We start from the raw sequence: 22414 nt of genomic DNA, 5'->3' as shown, positions 1-22414 counted from the left end.
TCCCGCCTTTATCCATTTGTTTCACCCTCTTGGTGAATCTTGTCTTTAACTAGATTAGAAACCCTTTGAGGCAGGTATGGTCTCTTTACTAGGTAATCTGTACACATCCTGCAAAATGAGGCCCTGATCAGGACCTCTTATACCAATAATAATAATGCTAAATTACTGCAGACCAAATCCCATCAACTTTCTTGATTTCTACTCAGTCAAAATTCCTACTTTCTGCAGTGAGAGATTTTCCTAGGTAAGAACAGAGAGATGACTTTATCCTCTCCATCCTGGGAAGCAGTGACTCTGAAAAAGGTCTGGGGGTCATGGTGAATAATCAGCTGAACACGAGGTCCCAGGGTAATACTGTGGCTAAAAAGGCTAATGTGATCCTTGGATGCATAAACGGGGAATCGCAAATAGGAGTGGAAAGGTTATTTTACCTCTGAATTTGGCACTGGTGCAATCACCACTGGAGTACTGTGTCCAGTTCTGGGGTCCACACATTCAAGAAGGATTTTATAAACTGAAAAAGTTTCAGAGAAAAAACACAAAAATGATGAAAGGATTGAAAAACATGCCTTACAGTAATTGGCTGAAGGAGCTCAATCTATTTAGCGTAACAAAGAGAAGGTTAAGGGATAACTTGATCATATTCAGTAAGTACCTACATGGGGAACAACCATTTGATAATCTGTTCTTCTATGAAGCAAACAAAGGTAAAACGTGATCCTATGGCTGGAAGTTAAAGTTAGATGAATGCAGACTGGAAATAAGGTATAATTTTTTAACAGAGAGGGGGTAATTAACTATTGGAACAATTTACCAAGAGTTGTGGTGGATTCTCCATCACTGACCATTTTAAAATCATGATTAGATGTTTTTCCTAAAGATGTGCTCTTGGAATTATTTTGGGGAAGTTCTATGGCCTGTGTTATACAGAACATCAAACTAGAGGACCATAGATTCCAAGGCCAGAAGGAACCATTGTGAATCTTTAGGACTTGATAAACATCTCTGAAATAACCAAATGTCCACGTGAAAGATGTGGTTTATGTACATTGTTGCATATCTTGTGTGTTAGCCCCATTCAGTACAAGCAGAGCTGTGTGGACCGTTGAAGTTCGGCAGGCAAGGATTTCACAAATATTTTAGTAAAATGTGGTTCAGGGACCTTGATGAAGTTTGCAGAGTTCCCTGTTCTGAATGAACTCTGTTTTCCCATAGTTCAATCTCAACCCCGAGGCCCTCTAAAACTGAGTTATAATTAATATCGGAACCAAAATAGCAATGGAACACTTCCAATAACTGAAGAATTTATGAAGAATCACACTTCTGATGCAAAACCAGAACTTTGATCTCACTCTTTAGAAGCTTGTGCTATATCCACTAACTTCATCAGACTGCTTTCTTGGGGTGATCTGAGGTTACTGGTCTATTCAGGCTAATTTCTCATTTTAGAGCTCAGATGGGAATTTAAAAATCACCGAAGTGAGTTAGGAACATAAGTCTCATTGAAAGTCTAAGGGAGTTAGATGTCTAAGTACCCCCTGAAACCTGGTTTTAACATCCACCCCGATCTTTTCCTGATAGCAATACAAATTACATAAGCAAACATGGGGCCCTGCAGTTGAGACCACTAGACTGTAGTATGTTAGGGACAGCCCAGTGATTAGGGTGCAAGTCTAGGAGCTGGGAAACCTGAGTTCAATTCTCTCCTCTGCTACAGACTTTATGACCTTGAGCAAGTCACTTAGTCCCTCTGTGCCTCAGTTCTCCATCTGGAAAATGGTGGCAATAACACTTTCCTATCTCCCAGGGGTGTTGTGATGATAAATTCATTAAGATTGTGAGGGGCTCAGATGTTATGGTAATGGGGGGCATAGGTAGATAACAAGTTCTGCTGTGATAATTGGGGATTTGGGAAATGGTGAGGGGTGAACTACAAAGTGGATGGTCTTAATTAGTAAATCCTTGTGTTCAGGATTGTATTTTTAATACAGGACTTGTAGCTCCTTTCATCTGGTGTCTTTTGGGGCCCCTTTCCTTTTCCATCAATTTGAAATAACGAGCCTGCTATCAAGTAACTTAAATGCAAGAAAAGGCTGCTTGTTGCCAGTGGGGGAAAAATATATTGCAGTGCTTGGCAATAAGGTCCTACACTTATACCACTCTTCTCAGTATGTAGCCGCAGATGCTTACTCAGCAGCAAGAGAGCCAAAGTGCACATAGAGAAGATTTTAATTAGTTTATGGTTCATTATTAATAGGAAGCTCACAGTAAATAACGTGTAATTTGTAAACACACACAATAACCTATTTTCATTCATTAAGATAGATGACACAAAAGAGAAGAAAGAATAACACCTGGCCTATGAACAAATGTAGGAGGCTAACTCATATCTGTCAAAGGTTTCACTCAAAGGTTTACCTAGTGATTCCTCGTGCAAGTGCTGAGCACCTTAAATTCCTGCTGATATCCATGGGGAGCTGAGGATGGTTGGTGCCTTTCAGGATTGTTCCCTTGCCTTGATTTTATGATGGCGGTTTACTAAATCCTAGGGAAAAACTAACAGGTACATGTCCTTTAGGGACAAAGTAGTAAATGTAGAAAGTAGTAATGCAGCAAAACCTGACACCCAGAACTGGACACAGTTGTCCATCTGAGGGCTCACCAGTGCTGAGTTGTGTGGGACAATTACCTCCCATGTCTTACATACGACACCCCTATTAATACAGCCCAGAACATTAGCCTTTTTCGCAACTGCATCCCATTGTTGACTCATATTCAATCTGTGATCCACTATCACCCCCAGATCCTTTTCATCAGTAATCCCCCGATCCGATTATTCCCCATTTTGTATTTTTGCCTTTGATTTTTTTCCCAAGTCATTAATTAGCAGAGCACCAGATGAGTAAACTGGAGGATCGAGGCAAATGTTGCCCCAGCTGTGATCATGCCATTTGTAGGGACTACATGCAGCGTTTAGCAGTAGAGCTGGTTGGGAAATTTTTTGATGAAGCTTTTCTTCATCAAAAAATGCCGGTTGGGAATGGGGTCAGTTTTGACGAATTCCTCAGATCAACAAATTTTGAAAAGAAAAGTGTTGACATTTTGCAAATAAAAAATTGAGGGTTTTCCAGTTTGAAATTTTTCATTTAGAATTTAAGCTGCTCATAATGCAACTTTATTTTAAATAAAAAGGTAAAAATTGAAATGAAACTTTTCAAAATCATCAAACTGAAATGTTTTGATTTACCTCAGTTGACTTTTTTTAATTTTTGGTTTGCAAATCATTTAAAAATGTTGACTTTTCATCCCAATTTGAAATGGACTTTTTCCCAGAATCTCAAAAATATTCTTGAGATGGGAGAACCATTTTCCACCCAGCTCTACTTAGCAGTGAGATGCAGATTCTTCCCAACAGCAGGCTCCAAACAACCTCTTTCTTTACCTGTTATGGTGAATTTACAGAGTTGTGTTAGTTTTGTTTTTTAAAAGCACAGAATGTATCTTTAAAATAGGAGGAATTAAGGGCCTGATCCAAAACTCATCAAAATCAATGGGAATTTTTCCATTGGCTTCAGTTAGCTTTGCAAAAATGTCAGATCGGTAAACATGTACCTGCATATGCAGTAATACGTATAATCCTTAGTCCTGCCTTGAGTGTAGGGGACTGGACTCGACAACCTCTTGAGGTCCCTTCCAGTTCTATGATTCTATGATACAGAGACAACTAGTCATTTACATGTGCAACCATTGTACCCGTGCACACAATCATAATTGAGCGTACAGATCGAGCCCCTAATCTTCCAAACATTTACACATCTGAGTAACTTTACTTATGTGAGCAGTCCTGTTGTAGTCAGTGACACTACTTTTGTAATGTTGCTTGCATAAGTGTTTCAAGTATCGGGGTCTACAGAGGTGCATATCAGAAAATGGAGGTCTATTATATAAGACCTTTATAGAAAAGATATTTATATAGTTTGGATTACAACTTCAGATCAACTATCTTTTTCTGCCCTAACAGAGTACACCAAAAGGAAAAAAATTGGTAGCAGTTTAAATTCATTTGGGATTTTTGATGTATTGCTGGCCACCTGCTGATTACACAATCTGCCGCTTCCTAATTTATCACTCTAATATTAGAATTAATACAAAGCACCAGCATGCCAAAGGTAAAAAATAATTATAAATTATACTGACCAGCTCACATTAGTGTGAGTGTAAGCAACAGCAAGGTGTTTCTATTTATCACCATCTGCTTTGATAGGGCACCATTCATTTAATGTATCAGCTGATTGCTTTCAATTACTTCTTCTCGAGAAGACATACAATCAGCATTATTTAGTTAGAATTGTGCTTGCCCGAAAGATTTTGTAAAGCCCATTAAAAGGAAGCAGTTGTTGGGTATATGTGGACTAGATCTAGAATTTCTCTCTCATTTTTGTTTGTGGTTTTAAAAAATGGTTTTAAATGTGTTCGTTGTATTGTTACCAAACAGGTACTGTATGCTCAAAATCAATATAGTAAGAGCATTTGAACATTTTTTTTGTATCTCAGTGCATTGAATTTTTGGCTGGAATAACCACCAGTTGGACAATCCTCTACCAAAACTCTGCTGCCTATACTACAGATTGTTATTTCTATTTTGGTAGTACCTCAAACAAAGTCCAGAGCCCCTTGTCTTAGGCACTGTACAGACAAATGACACAAAAGATGTCCCTTGCCAGAGCCGGGTCCAGCACCCACTGTAGTAAATGGAAAGGCTCCAATTGACATCAGTGGCCATTGGATCTTCCCCCAGAGAACTTAAAATCTAGGTGTCAGACAGGATCCCACCCGCGGCATAAAGAGACAAACAGAGCGAGGGAGGATGAGACAGAAGTCTCAGCTTACCACTTGTCAAAACTAGCTCTAAGTGGTGGAAATGTTGACACCACAAATGTAAATTGATGGATTGATATATCTCTTTCCACGGTATACTAACATCTTGAATACTGCATGCAGATCTGGTCACCCCATCTCAAAAAAGATATATTGGAACTGGAAAAAGTACAGAAGAGGGCAACAAAAAAATTAGGGGTATGGAACAGCTTGCATATGATGAGAGATTAATAAGACTGGGACTTTTCAGCTTGGAAAAGAGACAACTAATGGGGGATGTGACAGAGGTCTATAAAATCATGACTGGTGTGGAGAAAGTAAATAGGAAAGTGTTATTTACCACTTCTAACAAAAGAACAAGGGGTCACCAAATGAAATTAATAGGCAGAAGGTTTTAAACAAACAAAAGAAAGTATTTCTTCACACAATGCAAATCAACCTGTGGAACTCTTTACCTGAGGTTTTTGTGAAGGCCAAGACTATAACAGGGTTCAAAAAAGAACTAGATAAATTCATGGAGGATAGGTCCATCAATGGCTGTTAGAGGTGACCCTAGCCTCTGTTTGCCAGAAGCTGGGAATGGGCGACGGGAGATGGATCACTTGATTACCTGTTCTGTTATTGCCTCTGAAGCACCTGGCACTGGCAATTGTCGGAAGACAGGGTACTAGGCTAGATGGACCATTGGTCTAACCCAGTTGGGCCATTCTTATGTTCTTTTGATAGCAGGTTTTCTTAATGGAAACAAGTTCCCTCTAGTAATTTGGGCTTCTCACTTTAGTGTATCCCACATTATACAGACCGTGGAGACACTGAAGCAGGACTGAAGATCAATAAATCCTACTTTTCTTCCATCATAACTACACTACACCCCACTAAACTTTTCTGTATTGCAAATCACTTTGTCAGCTGAGAATGCCTTATTTGACTCCGGAGCTCAGTAATCTCTCTCTGTGAGAAAAAGATTAGTCTACTTCATGGAGAATACTATCACCCACATAAAGCTGGCACCTCTGAACATCAAGAGTCACACACTGAACACAGGGCCAATAATATGGTACCTGTCTCCTTAGAAATCTGCCCATTCACATAACACAAACATTGCAGGACATTTGAACTTCCAATTCAGTACCATGCTCTACTTTGCTGATGTACAAGAGATCATAGAATCATAGAATCATAGAATATCAGAGTTGGAAGGGACCTCTGGAGGTCATCTAGTCCAACCCCCTGCCCAGAGCAGGACCAATCCCAACTAAATCATCCCACCAGGGTTTTGTCAAGTCTGACCTTAAAAACTTCTAAGGAAGGCGATTCCACCACCTCCCTAGGTAACGCATTCCAGTGTTTCACCACCCTCCTAGTGAAAAAGTTTTTCCTAATATCCAATCTAAACCTCCCCCACTGCAACTTGAGACCATTACTCCTCGTTCTGTCATCTGCTACCATTGAGAACAGTCTAGAGCCATCCTCTTTGGAACCCCCTTTCAGGTAGTTGAAAGCAGCTATCAAATCCCCCCTCATTCTTCTCTTCTGCAGGCTAAACAATCCCAGTTCCCTCAGCCTCTCCTCATAAGTCATGTGTTCCAGACCCCTAATCATTTTTGTTGCCCTTCGCTGGACTCTCTCCAATTTCTCCACATGCTTCTTGTAGTGTGGGGCCCAAAACTGGACACAGTACTCCAGATGAGGCCTCACCAATGTCGAATAGAGGGGAATGATCACGTCCCTCAATCTGCTGGCAATGCCCCTACTTATACACCCCAAAATGCCATTGGCCTTCTTGGCAACAAGGGCACACTGTTGACTCATATCCAGCTTCTCGTCCACTGTCACCCCTAGGTCCTTCTCTGCAGAACTGCTGCCTAGCCATCCGGTCCCTAGTCTGTAGCGATGCATTGGATTCTTCCGTCCTAAGTGCAGGACTCTGCACTTGTCCTTGTTGAACCTCATCAGATTTCTTTTGGCCCAATCCTCTAATTTGTCTAGGTCCCTCTGTATCCTATCCCTGCCCTCCAGCGTATCTACCACTTTTCCCAGTTTAGTATCATCCACAAATTTGCTGAGAGTGCAATCCACACCATCCTCCAGATCATTTATGAAGATATTGAACAAAACCGGCCCCAGGACCGACCCCTGGGGCACTCCACTTGACACCGGCTGCCAACTAGACATGGAGCCATTGATCACTCACTACCTGTTGAGCCCGACAATCTAGCCAACTTTCTACCCACCTTATAGTGCATCCAGCCAGCCCATACTTCTTTAACTTGCTGACAAGAATACTGTGGGAGACCATGTCAAAAGCTTTGCTAAAGTCGAGGAATAACACGTCCACTGCTTTCCCTTCATCCAAAGAACCAGTTATCTCATCATAGAAGGCAATTAGATTAGTCAGGCATGACTTGCCCTTGGTGAATCCATGCTGACTTTTCCTGATCACTTTCCTCTCGTCTAAGTGCTTCAGAATTGATTCCTTGAGGACATGCTCCTTGATTTTTCTGGGGCCTGAGGTGAGGCTGACCGGCCTGTAGTTCCCAGGATCCTCCTTCTTCCCTTTTTTAAAGATTGGCACTACATTAGCCTTTTTCCAGTCTTCTGGGACTTCACCCGATCGCCATGAGTTTTCAAAGATAACGGCCAATGGCTCTGCAATCACATCCGCCAATTCCTTTAGCACTCTCAGATGCAACACATCCGGCCCCATGGACTTGTGCACGTCCAGTTTTTCTAAATAGTCCCAAACCACTTCTTCCTTCACAGAGGGCTGGCCACCTCCTCCCCATTCTGTGCTGCCCAGTGCAGTAGTCTGGGAGCTGACCTTGTTCGTGAAGACAGAGGCAAAAAAAGCATTGAGTACATTAGCTTTTTCCACATCCTCTGTCACTAGGTTGCCTCCCTCATTCAGTAAGGGGCCCACACTTTCCTTGGCTTTCTTCTTGTTGCCAACATACCTGAAGAAACCCTTATGCATTAGTATGCATTAGTCTGGCTACTACTTAAGAAGCCATTGCTTGATACGCCTAGCATTACAAACTTATTAAGCTTGAGAGGAAGCATGGTTAGGGCACTGGCTGAGGACTTCAGAGATTTTAAGTTCCTGTTCCATTTTCAAGTTCCTGTTCTGCGTGACTTTGGACATGTCACTTAGCCTTGCTCTGCCTCATTTCTCCATCCGTAAAATAGTACTTTCTTACCTCACTGGGAGGTTGTGCGGCTCTCTGATAGTATGGTAATGGTAGCCATATACTGGCCTAAGATAGCTAAAACTACCACCCAGAAACTGGCTCCCTATTGGATGCCAAGGTAAAGGTTTTGGGGACAGGTTTTCAGAGGTATTTAGGTACCTAAAGATGCAGATAGATTTCTAGTGAAATTTCTAAATGTTTCTAAGCAAGTTAGCTGCCTAATTCCTATCAAGGTCAATAGAAATTGGTCACCTAAACTCACATAGGAGCATCTGTAAATCTCAGCAGGTACCTATTTGCATCTTTAGACATCTAAATATCTTTGGAAATCTGACCTTTGGGCCTTATCTACAAGTCTTACAAGCATTCTCAGCAGCTGGTCCATAACTGTGGAACTCAATTCCAGGAGAGATTACAATTCTATTCTACTTAAGTTCTCGTACAGTGTCTATCACCATGGTATGTGATCATGTGGTATCTAGAACTACCACAGAACCCACTGCTTGAAAACCAACATGTCAGACCTTCGTCTTTGACCTAATCTTCCCACAACAAAACAAAACACAATCTACAATTGACTGGTCAATCAAAAAGTCACAGACTGGTGGGGTAGGAGAAAGACACCCAGGATCCTATTGTCTTTACTCGTAGAATGTGCAAGGTGCTTGGATACTATGGTGACGCAAGTCATGATTAGACAGATAGAGCTCATACTTTGAGATCTGGGTTTGTGAAAGGGCACAATCTGCTAGACATTTTCCTGCACTAGTAGTGCACACAGTTCTGCTAAAGTTTTCATCTTAAGTACTTTTTTCCTCCAAAGGGCAGCAACTGGCCTTTAGAGTATTACCATAAATGCTTTCTTTTGGGGTACAAGATGTACAGCATAGGAATTGTTCAAAAAGTAAACCTGGAAAGCTATTAGACATCAGGAAAAATATCAAAGGAAAGAACATATTAATAAAACATTTGCACCATAAAAACTAGAATATCATCATTACTCTTCAAATTAGTTGAAGAGTAATTATCCCCAAGATGTTCTCATGCCTTCCATATCTTGTTGCAAAAGTCTGACAAAATGAATAGGTAGATGCACTAGCTCTAAGATGCCAGTAAAACGGGGGAGAGAGAATTAGAATTAACTGTTACCAAACAAATGCAATGTGTGTGCATATATCTGTGTGTCTCTGAATGCACAGTGAAGGTGACCTCTGACAGCCCTGTTTGATAGAAAAGATTAAAATTCCAATCTCGGATATCGTCATTACTTACTTTTAATAAACAATACAAGTCTAGTGGAAAAGTCCAGGTGATTGTTTATGTGCCTAGGTGTTTTACCAGCTGAAATCATGCTGGGGTTTTCACTTAGATGATTTAGACAGAGTGCTTATTAACAAATTTTAGGGGCAGGGGAATACTTTGTGAACAGGCTGAAAAATGTTCTTATGAGAATCTTTATTTTAAAGACAGTCATTTGACAATCTCCTTAGTAGATTTGTACTTTAGGATTTTGTTCCATAAACCTGTCCACATCCTAACTACAATCAGGAATTAAGAACACCTCTGCATCTAAGACAGGTTTCAGAGTAACAGCCGTGTTAGTCTGTATTTGCAAAAAGAAAAGGAGGACTTGTGGCACCTTAGAGACTAATCAATTTATTTGAGCATAAGCTTTCGTGAGCTACATCCGATGAAGTGAGCTGTAGCTCACAAAAGCTTATGCTCAAATAAATTGGTTAGTCTCTAAGGTGCCATAAGTACTCCTTCTCTCTGCATCTAAGTGGTCTAAAGGCAGCGCTACATGGGGGAGCTAAGTTTTAGGACCAGACTTAGTCTTATCTTTATGTTCCCTAGGTTGGCTAGACTCGCGGCCACAACAGAGAGCATGCACATCATTTGGGGAGGGAATGGCACGCGTTGCTCTTTGAAATCCTCCTGGCTTACTGAAGATGCTGCATTGGTGGGCTTAGCAGGGAGGCATATTCCCCTCTGTTCACAGGAGGAGGGTCTCTTGTGAGTATGTTGGGGACAATATAAAGTGAGGATCCTGGAAGACCCTTCCAATCCCCTCATCTCCCAAAAAGATGAATATTCTGCTGTACATTGTGCTAAAACATGACATTTCAACTTAAGCAGTTTAAATAGTCCCCTGAGCTATGTTAAAGATACTGAACAGCTGTATGGATAATTAAGGAAAGCTAATTAAAATAAATTAAATTAACTAGAAAATCAGTTTATGTGTTTATTCCTGAAAGTTTTGTTGTTGTGTAGGAGTTGGAAGTGCTAAAGTTTGAGATCCTGGAAATCGGTGTGTCTCAGACCCATGAACACTGGTATTTTGAATAATGATGGGCTCATACCTCTTACCAGGGGTGCTGATTTGAGGTTGTAAAACCTGTCAGAACTTTTATCCCACTTCAGATTAAAGACAAGGATCTGATTTCTTTCTCTCATGCTCCAGTGAAAATTCACAGTAATGCTGCAATGTCAACAGTGTCACATTAATGTATTATTAGTGAGTGTTGTAAAAGAGGAGGCTCTGACGTGCCATTTCCTAAGATTTCTCCCACATTCTGTACAGATAAACCCCTCAAATTTCAGTGTGGCAAAAAAGAAAGGGCCTGATTCTGATGTCACATACACAAGGTTTAAATCTGTGTAAGTCATTTGACTTCTTTAGAGTTACTTTTGGTTTCCACCAGCATAACTTAGATCAGAATCAAATCCAAAAAGAGCAAATATAATTCACGGCATTTATTGCAAATCTTTTATAAAACATGTAACACTGCTAAACACTATCGTCCTTCAGTGTAGCAGCTGCACAGTGTATTCACTAAGGGACAGACTGTGGCTCAGCTAGCACAGCAGTGCGGAAGTGTAAGGAGGGTACAAAAGCCCTTTTTTGCTCCGTGCATCACAGATAGATGCATGGGAGGGGAAGCAGATGCTACAGAGCTGCTATGTCTCCCCCTTGTGCAGGTGGGTGGGAGGGGGGCAGTATGAGTCAGGGCCAGGGTGGCCTTACCCTTCCTTTCTTCAATGCACCAGCTGGTGCACCTGCACTGGTATGCAGGGGAATGCATGCTGCCCTGAGTATAGACCTGGCACAGTTTACTCCCTCTGTGGAGCTGCGGGGAAACTCTCTGAGTTACAGCTCCTGGGGAAGTGCAGCCATGGGCTTGTGGCAAGCCAGGAATGAACCTAAAAGCAGCAAAAGTACAATTGGAAGCTAAATTTAAGTTACAAGGTGTTTGCTTTTGTTTGTCAGCACAGTAAATACTTCTTTAGAATAAAAATGAGCAGGTAACTATCTTTAAATGGCTTGACTTTATGGTTGGTATAATGCAGTCCTCGTAGACTATGAAATGATTTTCATCAGGCAGCTGGAAGGAATATTTCTGGGAACCAAGGTGAATTAAGGTTTGACCTTTTTACTACTATCTTTCTTGACACTTTTTCTTATATATACTTGTTTTCAGCTTTCAGAAATGAACTGCATTGATCCTGTTTTTGGAGATCAGTCATTGTGGTAAACAGTAAGGCTCCATGATTTATGACTAGGCCTGCTGATAGTACCTTAGAGATGTCTAACCACCTGCAGATTGAGAACTGGCTTTAGGAACTAGGGATTCAAACCTTTCAGGAAAAGCTCTCCCAGCCACTCTCATTTGTGAGATGAAAGCAATCATAATGAGAAAGTGATCACAGTCAAATAAATGAGAAAGCTGATAACTGCCCAGTCCATGATAAACAGATTTTTCTGGTCTTAGAATCATTCTTTTCAGCGTATTCATTAACTCCTTGGACAAGAGGCACAAGTGCAAGATTTCTAACACCACAGACAATGATGTGAAACCACAATTCAAGCAGTGCTCTGAATTTCTCAGAACTGACAAAAATTAACGGAAGAGCTTTCAGTAAGATTTTTCAAAACAACCACATGTGTCACTGCACCGCCGACTCTCAGTATGAGTTCGTACCAGCCATGCTATGAGGTGAGATGCAGTACGTACGCCTTTGTTGGTCATACTAAGGGGCAAGGGTACAAAATAAAGCAAAAACTGTAACTATGTACGGTAAGTCTGATTAATATATTTATTTTCCAACATATTTTATTAGCATAGAGGTAATACCGCCACTCCCCCGCACACATTGCTTTATGTATGGCAATAAAAGATACTGGGCAAAGTCCACCAGTCCAATGGGAAAAACTGCCCCACACATGCTCAAGCAGCCATGGAAAAAATAGGGGGTGTTCAGCACCCACTGGTCACAGCTGTTGGACGGGGACCCCGATCAGCTCTTTGGCAGGTGGCAGGAGGTGCCAGGGGGAGGGCAGTGAGCAGTAGGCAGGGGCCTCAGGGGAAGGGGCAGAGTGCGGCGGGGCCTCGGGGCAGAGTGGAGGTGGAGCACCCAGCAGGGAAAATAAGTCAGTGCCTGGGCAAGTGCCACAAAAGGAAAAGCCCCACCCCCAAATCTTAAACTCTGAGTTTAAACATAATCGTTTTCACTGCAAAATCCCCTCAGGCAGGAGCAGGATTGTTCTGTGGCCACACGGAGAAAACGAGGGATACAGCTATGAAATGTCACAGAACCAAGTGCTCCCCCAGCAGATCTGTGCAGTGTTCTGGCCTCTCCTTGCGCTGTCCTCTTTCTCCCACAAGCAAGGGAAACTTAACTCTCCTCTTCTTTAAAATCTGACCAGGCTTCTGGAACAAAAGTGCATCAAAACACTCAGGTCATCGGTTGGTTGGTGGCCAGTGCAGACGAAGGAGGAGCGGTCTAAACAGCCATCTCCCACTAGGCGTTGCCCCTTCTTTACTGCTTCCTCATCCTCTTCACCACAGCTAGCCAATGGTTCGTGGCGTGGGAGGATACCAAAACCAGTGTTGTCAACGGAGACAGCCAGAAAACAGAAATCCCTTCCTGCTACACATTTCATGTTTTGTTTTGTTTTTGTTTTTTTAAAAAAAGTTGGCCCTGAATCAGGACAAAAAGTAAAAAATGTGACATATTTTGTCGGAAGGGATTTCTAGAAAAAAAACCTCTTTTGGGAAAACCATAATGGATTTTTTTCTGCTTGCTGGCTGGCTGCCTGGAAGGCTCTTATCAATTTCACTTTCCGCCCGCAGAATGTGGCATCAGCTGTCATGTCAGTGTTCCTGATGGAAAACCAAATTGTTTTCTGCAAAATTGGAATTTTCCATTGAAAATTTTGATTTGAGAAATAGGGCGTTTTCTGCTGGAAAATCATTCAGATGCAAAATTACCAGTGAGTTCAAGTTGTCAACCCCTCCTACACACAAGCTTGAAAGATGGTCTGGTTAAAGGAGTGGACGAAGTTTCAAGGTTCCTGTGGCTATACCTGGCTCTGCCATTAATTTCCAGGGTAACCTTGGACAAGTCATTTAACTGTTCTGTGTTTCAGCTGCCCGTGTGTACAGTAATGATGATAATACTTATTTACTTCACAGGGATATTGAGATGTGAACACCTGCCCTGACAATTTTTCTCCCCTTTCCTATATGGTATCCTATCTCTTGCCTCTTTCCCTCTTTACCACCCCTTATTTTAATCTACAAATGCCCAGTCTCCTCCTGCTCCCTACATTCCCCTGCAGTCCCCTTCAGCACCCAGCCAGTTCCTCACATTCCCCTATGCTCAGCTCAGTCTCCTTCACCACATTCCCATTAATTTCTCCCTTCCACCTCATATCCCTTGTCCCTCCCTCATTTTACCTCCTGCCCCCACCTCCCCACATCCTTCTGGGCTTAGTCATCTTCCTTCTTTCTTTACATAGTCCCCTGTTTCCTCATATCTTCCTATCCAGGCCTCCGACGAAAGAGGAGCATCATGGCTTCAATCTCATTTCAAACAATGGGAGTTGACCCCCTTTCCTAGAGGCAGGCGCCCTTCCACGTACATTCTGAATAATTAAAAAAATTGTGAATTTGATGTCAGAAATCATGAGATTATGGAAAATATTAAAAAACCCAAATATTATGAGAGATGGCAATTCTGGTAGAAGTGAGCAATCCATTGTGGTGCCTGATTTCCTTATCCCATATTCCCAGACAGACTTATTTTCCCTGCATAGCTTCATAGGGGCAGTGACCATCTTATTCAGTCAGTCTCAGTGTCCAGGATACAGTTAGCTTGATGTAATTTTTAAATATTTTTTAGCTGCTCTCAGGTAGGTAGAGGCCTGAAAAGATACTGTTGCTGGCTAATGGAAATGGTCCTTATTAGCTCAAGAGGCAGAGGCCTGTTTTTTGGCACTCAGGAATTGCATGCCGAGTGGCAGATGTGAGAGATTAGATGGTGACTCAGGAACATTGTGATCACAAAGTGGTTAATTTGTAAACTGATTGCACAATGCGTGCAACCACAACCTGTGGCACTGCTCGAGAGTTAAAGTGTAAAACAGATCCTACATTTACTAAGGTTTGTTCTTAGTGCAAAAATAATAGATAGCTTTGGGTACTGTGACAGCGTGGGATAGGTCTGCATCAAATTGTGAACTCCATTGTGTTCTGGAACTTGCATTTTTGTACCACGTCTGACATTTTGGGTTCTGTGTTGAAAAAACAGCCTGCCCTTAACAAGTTATAGAATCATAGAATATCAGGGCTGGAAGGGACCTCAGGAGTGCTTCACACCTCCTAGTGAAAAAGTTTTTCCTAATATCCAACCTAAACCTCCCCCACTGCAATTTGAGACCATTACTCCTTGTTCTGTCATCTGCTACCACTGAGAACAGTCTAGATCCATCCTCTTTGGAACCCGCTTTCAGGCAAGCAGCTATGGAAAGCAGCTATCAGATCCCCTCTCAGTCTTCTCTTCTGCAGACTAAATAATCCCAGTTCTTTTAGCCTCTCCTCATAAGTCATGTGCTCCAGCCCCCTAATCATTTTTGTTGCCCTCTGCTGGATTCTTTCCAATTTTTCCACATCCTTCTTGTAGTGTGGGGCCCAAAACTGGACACAGTACTCCAGATGAGGCCTCACCAATGCCGAATAGAGGGGAATGATCACGTCCCTCGATCTGCTGGCAATGCTCCTTCTTATACAGCCCCAAATGCCGCTAGTCTTCCTGGCAACAAGGGCACACTGTTGACTCATATCCAGCTTCTTGTCCGCTATAACCCCTAGGTCCTTTTCTGCAGAACTGCTGCCTAGCCACTTGGTCCCTTGTCTGTAGCAGTGCATGGGATTCTTCTGTCCTAAGTGCGGGATTCTACACTTGTCCTTGTTGAACCTCATCAGATTTCTTTTGGCCCAATCCTCTAATTTGTCTAGGTCCCTCTGTATCCTATCCCTACCCTCCAGCGTATCTACCTCTCCTCCCAGTTTAGTGTCACCCGCAAACTTGCTGAGGGTGCAATCCACACCATCCTCCAGATCATTAATGAAGATATTGAACAAAACCGGCCCCAGGACTGACCCTTGGGGCACTCCGCTAGATACCGGCTGCCAACTAGACATGGAGCCATTGATCACTACCCATTGAGCCCGACAATCTAGCCAACTTTCTATCCACCTTATAGTCCATTCATCCAGCCCATACTTCTTTAACTTGCTGGCAAGAATACTGTGGGAGACCATATCAAAAGCTTTGCTAAAGTCAAAGAATAACATGTCCACTGCTTTTCCCTCATCCACAGATCCAGTTATCTCATCTTTGAAGGCAATTAGGTTAGTCAAGTATGACTTCCCTTGGTGAATCCATGCTGACGGTTTCTGATCACTTTCCCTCTCCTCTAAGTGCTTCAAAATTAATTCCTTGAGGACGTGCTCCATGATTTTTCCAGGGAGTGAGGTGAGGCTGACTGGCCTGTAGTTCCCCGGATCCTCCTCCTTCCCTTTTTTAAAGATGGGCACTACATTAGCCTTTTTCCAGTCATCTGGGACCTCCCCCGATTGCCATGAGTTTTCAAAGATAATGGCCAATGGCTCTGCAATTACATCTGCCAACTCCTTTAGCACCCTCGAATGTAGTGCATCCGGCCCTAATGGACTTGTGCTCTTCCAGCTTTTCTAAATAGTCCTGAACCACTTCTTTCTCCACAGAAGGCTGGTCACCTCCTCCCCATACTGTGCTGCCCAGTGTAGTAGTCTGGGAGCTGATCTTGTTCATGAAGGTCAATCCATTGCAGACATTGCCTTGCATAGGAAGGGCGTGGTACACCTTGGAGAGGACTGTCAGTGTAAGAGAGCCATCGAGATCATCAACTTTGAATGAGACTCTGTGACTGGCCCACCTCAGGGGACAATGGTTTTCTTCACATGGGACTTGCATGGCTGAAGTTGGTGGTAACTTTGTCTTTGCAATTTTCCCTTTTTAGTCTGTTTGAATCTGTCTTGTGTCACTGATCTTCAGTCTATTGCACTTATAATCAAGAGTTTTTCTCTTCTGTTCTTCCCCTGGCTGGCTCAGTCAGATCATACAGAATTTTTGAAGAAAAGAAAAAACTTCCAGTCTCTTGAATGTTAAAAAAAATGAAATCACTTAGAACTGTTATATGTTGTTTGCAGTTTTGTCCCCCTCCTCCTTTCTGAGGTGGAAATGCTGCTGGCATCCTCTGTGGGGAAGAAGTCCGCCAAACAGTAGAACATGTGAAAAGGGATAGTTCTCTGCATCTTCCTTAGTGGGCTGACATGCTGGCAAGGAGCAACATAACAATCACTCAGCTCCTCTTCCATCTCACTGGGTCTGCAAGGGGGATGTTGAACATAACTAGGGGGAAGTGCCAGGCAAGGCACTGTGCTCTCAAAAAGATGCTGCTGTTACAGATAACACTTTAAGTAACTTATTTTTGTTTACTTTTGGGCTGAGGACCAGTGCAAGAATTATGCACCACTTAAGCAGCTTGTAAGCCCTCAAAAAAAAAAATCAACTCAACCTTTGAGGGACTTAAGAGGTGTGTAAGTCTTGAGCTGGCCCTCTAAACAGGATGAAGTTTACCTTCAGTGTACAGAGGAGGAGGGTGAGGCAAAGATAAGGTACTATTACCTTTTTGGGGGTGGTATCAAGGAATTCCTGATCTTGACATTGCTACTACCAGAAAGAAGATAGGAGGAGTCAGTCTTACTACATCCAGATGCTCCTTACTGAGAGTTAAGATGCATGGCTTTTCAGAGGGCCTGCCAGCCCATCCATACTCACTAGTGCCCCTTACAGTTGCTGGGGACAGGGAGGGCCTCCAGTGCTGGAGACGTTATCAGACAGCTAACGACCAGGACCTTCACACTGCTATACAACCTGGTTTTCATTTTTAGACTAAGAATAAAAAGGACATCCCAAAGTAACCAGACAAGTATAAATCTTGTATTACAATATGACCTTTAATACACTGATGGATGATTTTTAAAAATGCCTTCTGATTATGTAATTCTTACTACATGCTTTAGAAAAAGAAATGTGTACCTAAGTTCTTTAAATATATCTATAATGCAAGGGACTACTTTATCATTAAGAACTGGTTTAGACAGTCATGAAAACAGCCAAATAAAATAAAAATCTGAGCCATGTTATTTAAGGCTCAGGGAGAGATCTGGCATTCAAAATCTGTCACCAGGTTTGAGAAGTCTAGTTGTACAAACATCACTGATTCCTGAAGATGTTTTGCAGTGTGTTTCAGTGTGATATTTTCATTGGCTTTTTGTTAACTACCAGCCCAAATACAGATTTAACCCACTGACTTTGTGTGTCCGAGCATAAAGATGTGTGAGTCCATGATTTTCATGAAAAGTAACAGCTTTTTTCTCTTGGGACGACCACTGCATCAAGACAGACATACTTCAAGCCCCAGAAGAGAACTCCATGTAACAGGACCACTGTGGTATGAAAACCACTGCTCTAGATAAAACACCATCCATAGAACAGTGTGGGCTGAAGCACCTCCAGAGAAAAGCCCCTGACCCTACCAGCAACATGAGTAGGTAGAGCCCAATTACTATTGAAATTCTTCCATCAGACACCTAGTTTGGCTGGTAATTATATAGCCACTGAGACATGGTAAGGTTCTGGCTCTAACTATTCACTATGTATATATTTTATTGTGAAGTTTATTATCAATGGGATAGCTGTGTGCACACCTTAAGATAAAGAAGAGTATAAACATGCCTTTAGTTAAATAAGGTTATACAAACACTGGGTGTAACTGATAACACCTGACCCTGCTAGTGCAAAGGTTGTAACTGTATAAATATGAAAACTGACATTGATTTAAAATGAGCAAAGGTTAAATGGTTTTTATTTTTTAATCAACAGTACCAACATGCCTTTTCTCAAGGACAATATAAAAACATCCTTGTGGGTTTTTTTTTCATTATATCCACTCCCTATACTATATGAATCAGAATAAATTGTCAAATTCAACAAAGCACCACACACCGATTTGACCAAAAGGCTGTCAATTCATGGGGACTGACAGCCAGATGCACCAATCTACACCTTCATTTACACTTTGAAACCTTGCCCCCTCTGCCATCTTGGATACTCTCACGGGTGAATTAATTTCTTCCTTTAAAATCTTAAAAGATGACAAAGAAATACCCAAAAAATCCACATTTTTTCAGATTTATGACTCTGCAAATGAAGGAAGGAACAGAAGTAACCTCTCCATTTGTCAGCCTGTCACCTACCTGAAACTGACAGAGCTGCTATTGCAGGCAAATCCTATTACAGGTGTAAACCAGACACTTTTTCCACAAGTATTCTTGTCATTAATTTAAAAATCCCTTAAGAATAAACAATATATGAAATAGTGCGCAGTGGAAGGCGAGTTTCATCTGAGTGAGGAAGGGGCCTTAAATCATAATTCACTTGAAGTTCCACCTCTTACCAACTCTGGTTCCTTTGTCACTTTGCAGTGATCCTAAAACTAGCATATTCTGTGTATCATAATCAGATATAGATACATTTGTTTCTGAAAAATATGCTAGGCTCAAATCTTTTCTCACTTACTCCAGACTTCCACCAAGGTAACTCCACTGACAGCAGTGATCCTGGGATGAATGAAAAAATAACCAGGTACCGATCTAGTTTCCAAAGAGCAGAGCTAGAAAATGAGATGTAACAGAATACACTGTGGCATTAAGACAAATTGTTCTGTGTTCTTTAAACTTTTGGGGGTTGAAGACACAGGTGCAGCTTTGTCAATATATAATGTTTAGACAGTTATGCTGTGTCTTTATCCACAGCTTGTACACAGTATTAAAGATATACTGAGCCCAATGCTGCTTTCATGTATATCCATACTACCCAATAAAGTCAGGATTTGGCCAGTTATCTTTAACACAGAACAAGAGATGCAGATGAAAATACATGTATCGACTTTATGGGGTTGCATATTATAGATATACATATTCCATATATATCACAGACAGACACAGGTAAGTAGAAATCAAAAAGCGTGTACAATACTGCTAGACATGGGTCAGGAGATGCCTGAACTCATTTGCACTGAATCAGTACACCATTGATTTATCTCAATTTTCATGGCTCATTATCCATTTTAGGATTCCAGGCTGTATTTCCATCTTCAATCTTCCACTCTCTATCTGCTTCTGCTGCTTAGCCCAAGTCTAGTGACTTGCTGTGAAAATGAACATTCATGATTAACAGCAGAGATGGATGAACTACAAAATGCTCAAAGGGTTAGTGTGAATAAACACCTACAAGACTGGGGACAGAATTGTGACTGGGGGTAAGCAAGTGGTTCCCTATTAACTTCCTTGGAGTTGCACCTGCCTATCCTGGTCTGAATTTGGTTCTAGATGCTTATCAAATCAGTCTAAACCAACGTAGTCTGCAAAAGGGGTCTAGAAATCTCATAAGAACAGGCTTTCCTGAAGCACTTGAGCTACTTCCTGGTTTTAGACTGTTCTTGTATAATTACAGGAATTTCCCATGGCATTTTTGTTCTTCAGAATCTTCTCCCAGCAAAAAATAGCAAGTGCAGATGCATTTAAAATACAAAACAGTAAGGGAAAACTTATTATAAATGTACTTTTTCAAACCTCAAAATGCTTCTTTGTAGCAGAGTTCATTTAGGGGAATTCAGCAAGGCTTGTTTCTGTTTAATTTTTTTCTGAATATTCCATTCATCTCTAGTAAATAAACAACAAAAACAAAGCAAAAAACCCTTCCCTCTCCCAAAAAATCAGTAATGTTCTTCATTCCCTTAATACTGGCAACTTATCTGCAGTACACTGGTCTTCTAGAAAAATATGGTGCTATGTAAATGATCAGGAAGGCCTCAATTCTCTCAGAGTTCTGCTAATACTTTTGTTTTAACTAGTGCTGAATTAAATATGCTGTGGAAAAAAATGGTTACAGTGCAGCTCTGCTCTAAGGAGCAGCTGTTGTGAAAGTGCATTGTGAGCTTCTACATTTGTTGTATCCACAATATTAATATAAAATGTGCTCAGTTTACAGGTAAAAAGGTGTGGCGGGGAGGGATTCTGTGAGGCCTGCAACCTCAACCTGATCTGAAAGTTAAGCTGTCTTCTTCTCTTGTGCATCATCACTAGTAATAAAGAATCTGAAGGCCAAATGCTCCTCTCAGGCCTAGTCTACACTACAAACTTAGGTTGATGGAAGCTGCTTTACCTCAACCTAATAATGCATGTGTCTACATTACCAGATCCCTTCCACTGACCTAACTCACCTATTACTTAATTACTCTACTTCCGTGAGATGCCTAGTGCTTAATTTGATGTTGATAGATACAACATTGTGTAAGTCGACTGAATTGGTCTCCATGAGGGTCCCACAATACTCCGCTCTGACCACTCTGGTGATTGTTTTCAACTCCACTGCACAGCAGCCACGTACACAGGAAGCAGCCCCTTCCCTCTTAAAGCCCCAGGAACTTTTGAATTCCCATTTCTTGTTTCACCAGTGTTGAGAGCTCGCCTGCCCAGGTGATCATGGTGTCTTAATGCCCCAAACGCACTCCAGCCTGGAGTACACAGGAGGTGATAGATCTTATTGGTCTGTGGGGAGAAGAGTTTGTGCAGGGACAGCTCCGATCCACCCATAGAAACCTCGACATCTATGAAAAGATTGCACAAGGCATGAGGAACAAGGGCTACATCAGGGAAAACATGCAGCAGTGCCATGTGAAAATCAAAAGAACTTTGGTTTTTGGCGAACCAGTTGTTCTGGTTCTGCACCACAGACATGCCACTTTTACAGTGAGCTGCTTGTGATTCTTGGCAGTGACCCCAGGGGAGGGTAACTAAGAACAAAAGGCAGCCATTCAAAGACGTTTGATGGCAAGACTTCTGTGCTTATACAGACAAGCTGACTTGGTTTCTCCCTTCCCAATTTTATTACACCATTTGCCCAAGATTAAATTATTTTCCTGGTCTTTCAGTTTCTTTATGTTTGTACAATAAAAGTCAAGGTTGCAAGAATTAAATATTCTTTATTTATTCCAAGCATGGAGGTTTGGGGAGGGAGAATGGGAGGTACTGGGAAACTGATGCAGTGGAGAGGATGGTATGAGAAAGCATAACACAGATAAGTAGCACACATTATTTGTGCCTCATTACAGAAACAGGTTTTCAAAGCCTCCTGGAGACACAGAGGTCCTCGCTGGGCTCTTCTTATTGCCCTGGTATGTGGTGGCTCAAAATTAGCTCCACTTATCCACCTCCATGCCCCAGCCCTGGGGAAACATCTTTCCATTTGCCTCACAGATATTATGGAGCACCCAGTAGGCAGTGAGAACAGTGGGGATATTGCTTTCACTGAGGTCTAACCTAGTAAGCAAACTGCGCCAGTGACCCTTTAAACGTCCCAAGGCACATTCTACCACCATTCTGCATTTGCTCAGTCTATTGTAGAACCACTCCTTACTGTTGTCCAGGTGGCCGGTGTACAGCTTCATGAGCCATGGGAGCAAGGCTTAGGCTGGGTCTCCCAGGATCACTATTGGCATTTCTATTTCATCAGTGGTTATTTTGCAACCCTGAAAGAAAGTCCCTGATCGCAGCTTTCTGAACAGACCTGTATTCCTAAAGATGCATGTATCATGCACCTTTTCTGACCATCCCACATTGATGTCAGTGAAATGCCCCCTATTATCCACCAGCACTTGCAACACCATTGAAAAGTATCCCTTTCGGTTTATGTACTCTTTGGCAAGGTGGTCTGGTGCCAAGATAGCGATACGTGTGCCATCTATCACCCCACCACAGCTAGGAAACCCCATCACAAAAAAAACCCATCCGTTATATCCTGGACATTTCCCAGAGTCACTACCCCTCTTAGCAGAAGTTGATTAATGGCCCTGCAAATTTGGATCACAACAGCTCCCACGGTGGATTTACCAACTC

The sequence above is a fragment of the Lepidochelys olivacea genome (assembly GCF_965140295.1).
Source record: "Lepidochelys olivacea isolate rLepOli2 genome assembly, chromosome: 2".
Lineage (NCBI taxonomy): Eukaryota > Metazoa > Chordata > Testudines > Cheloniidae > Lepidochelys > Lepidochelys olivacea.
This window is presented reverse-complemented; position numbering follows the sequence as displayed.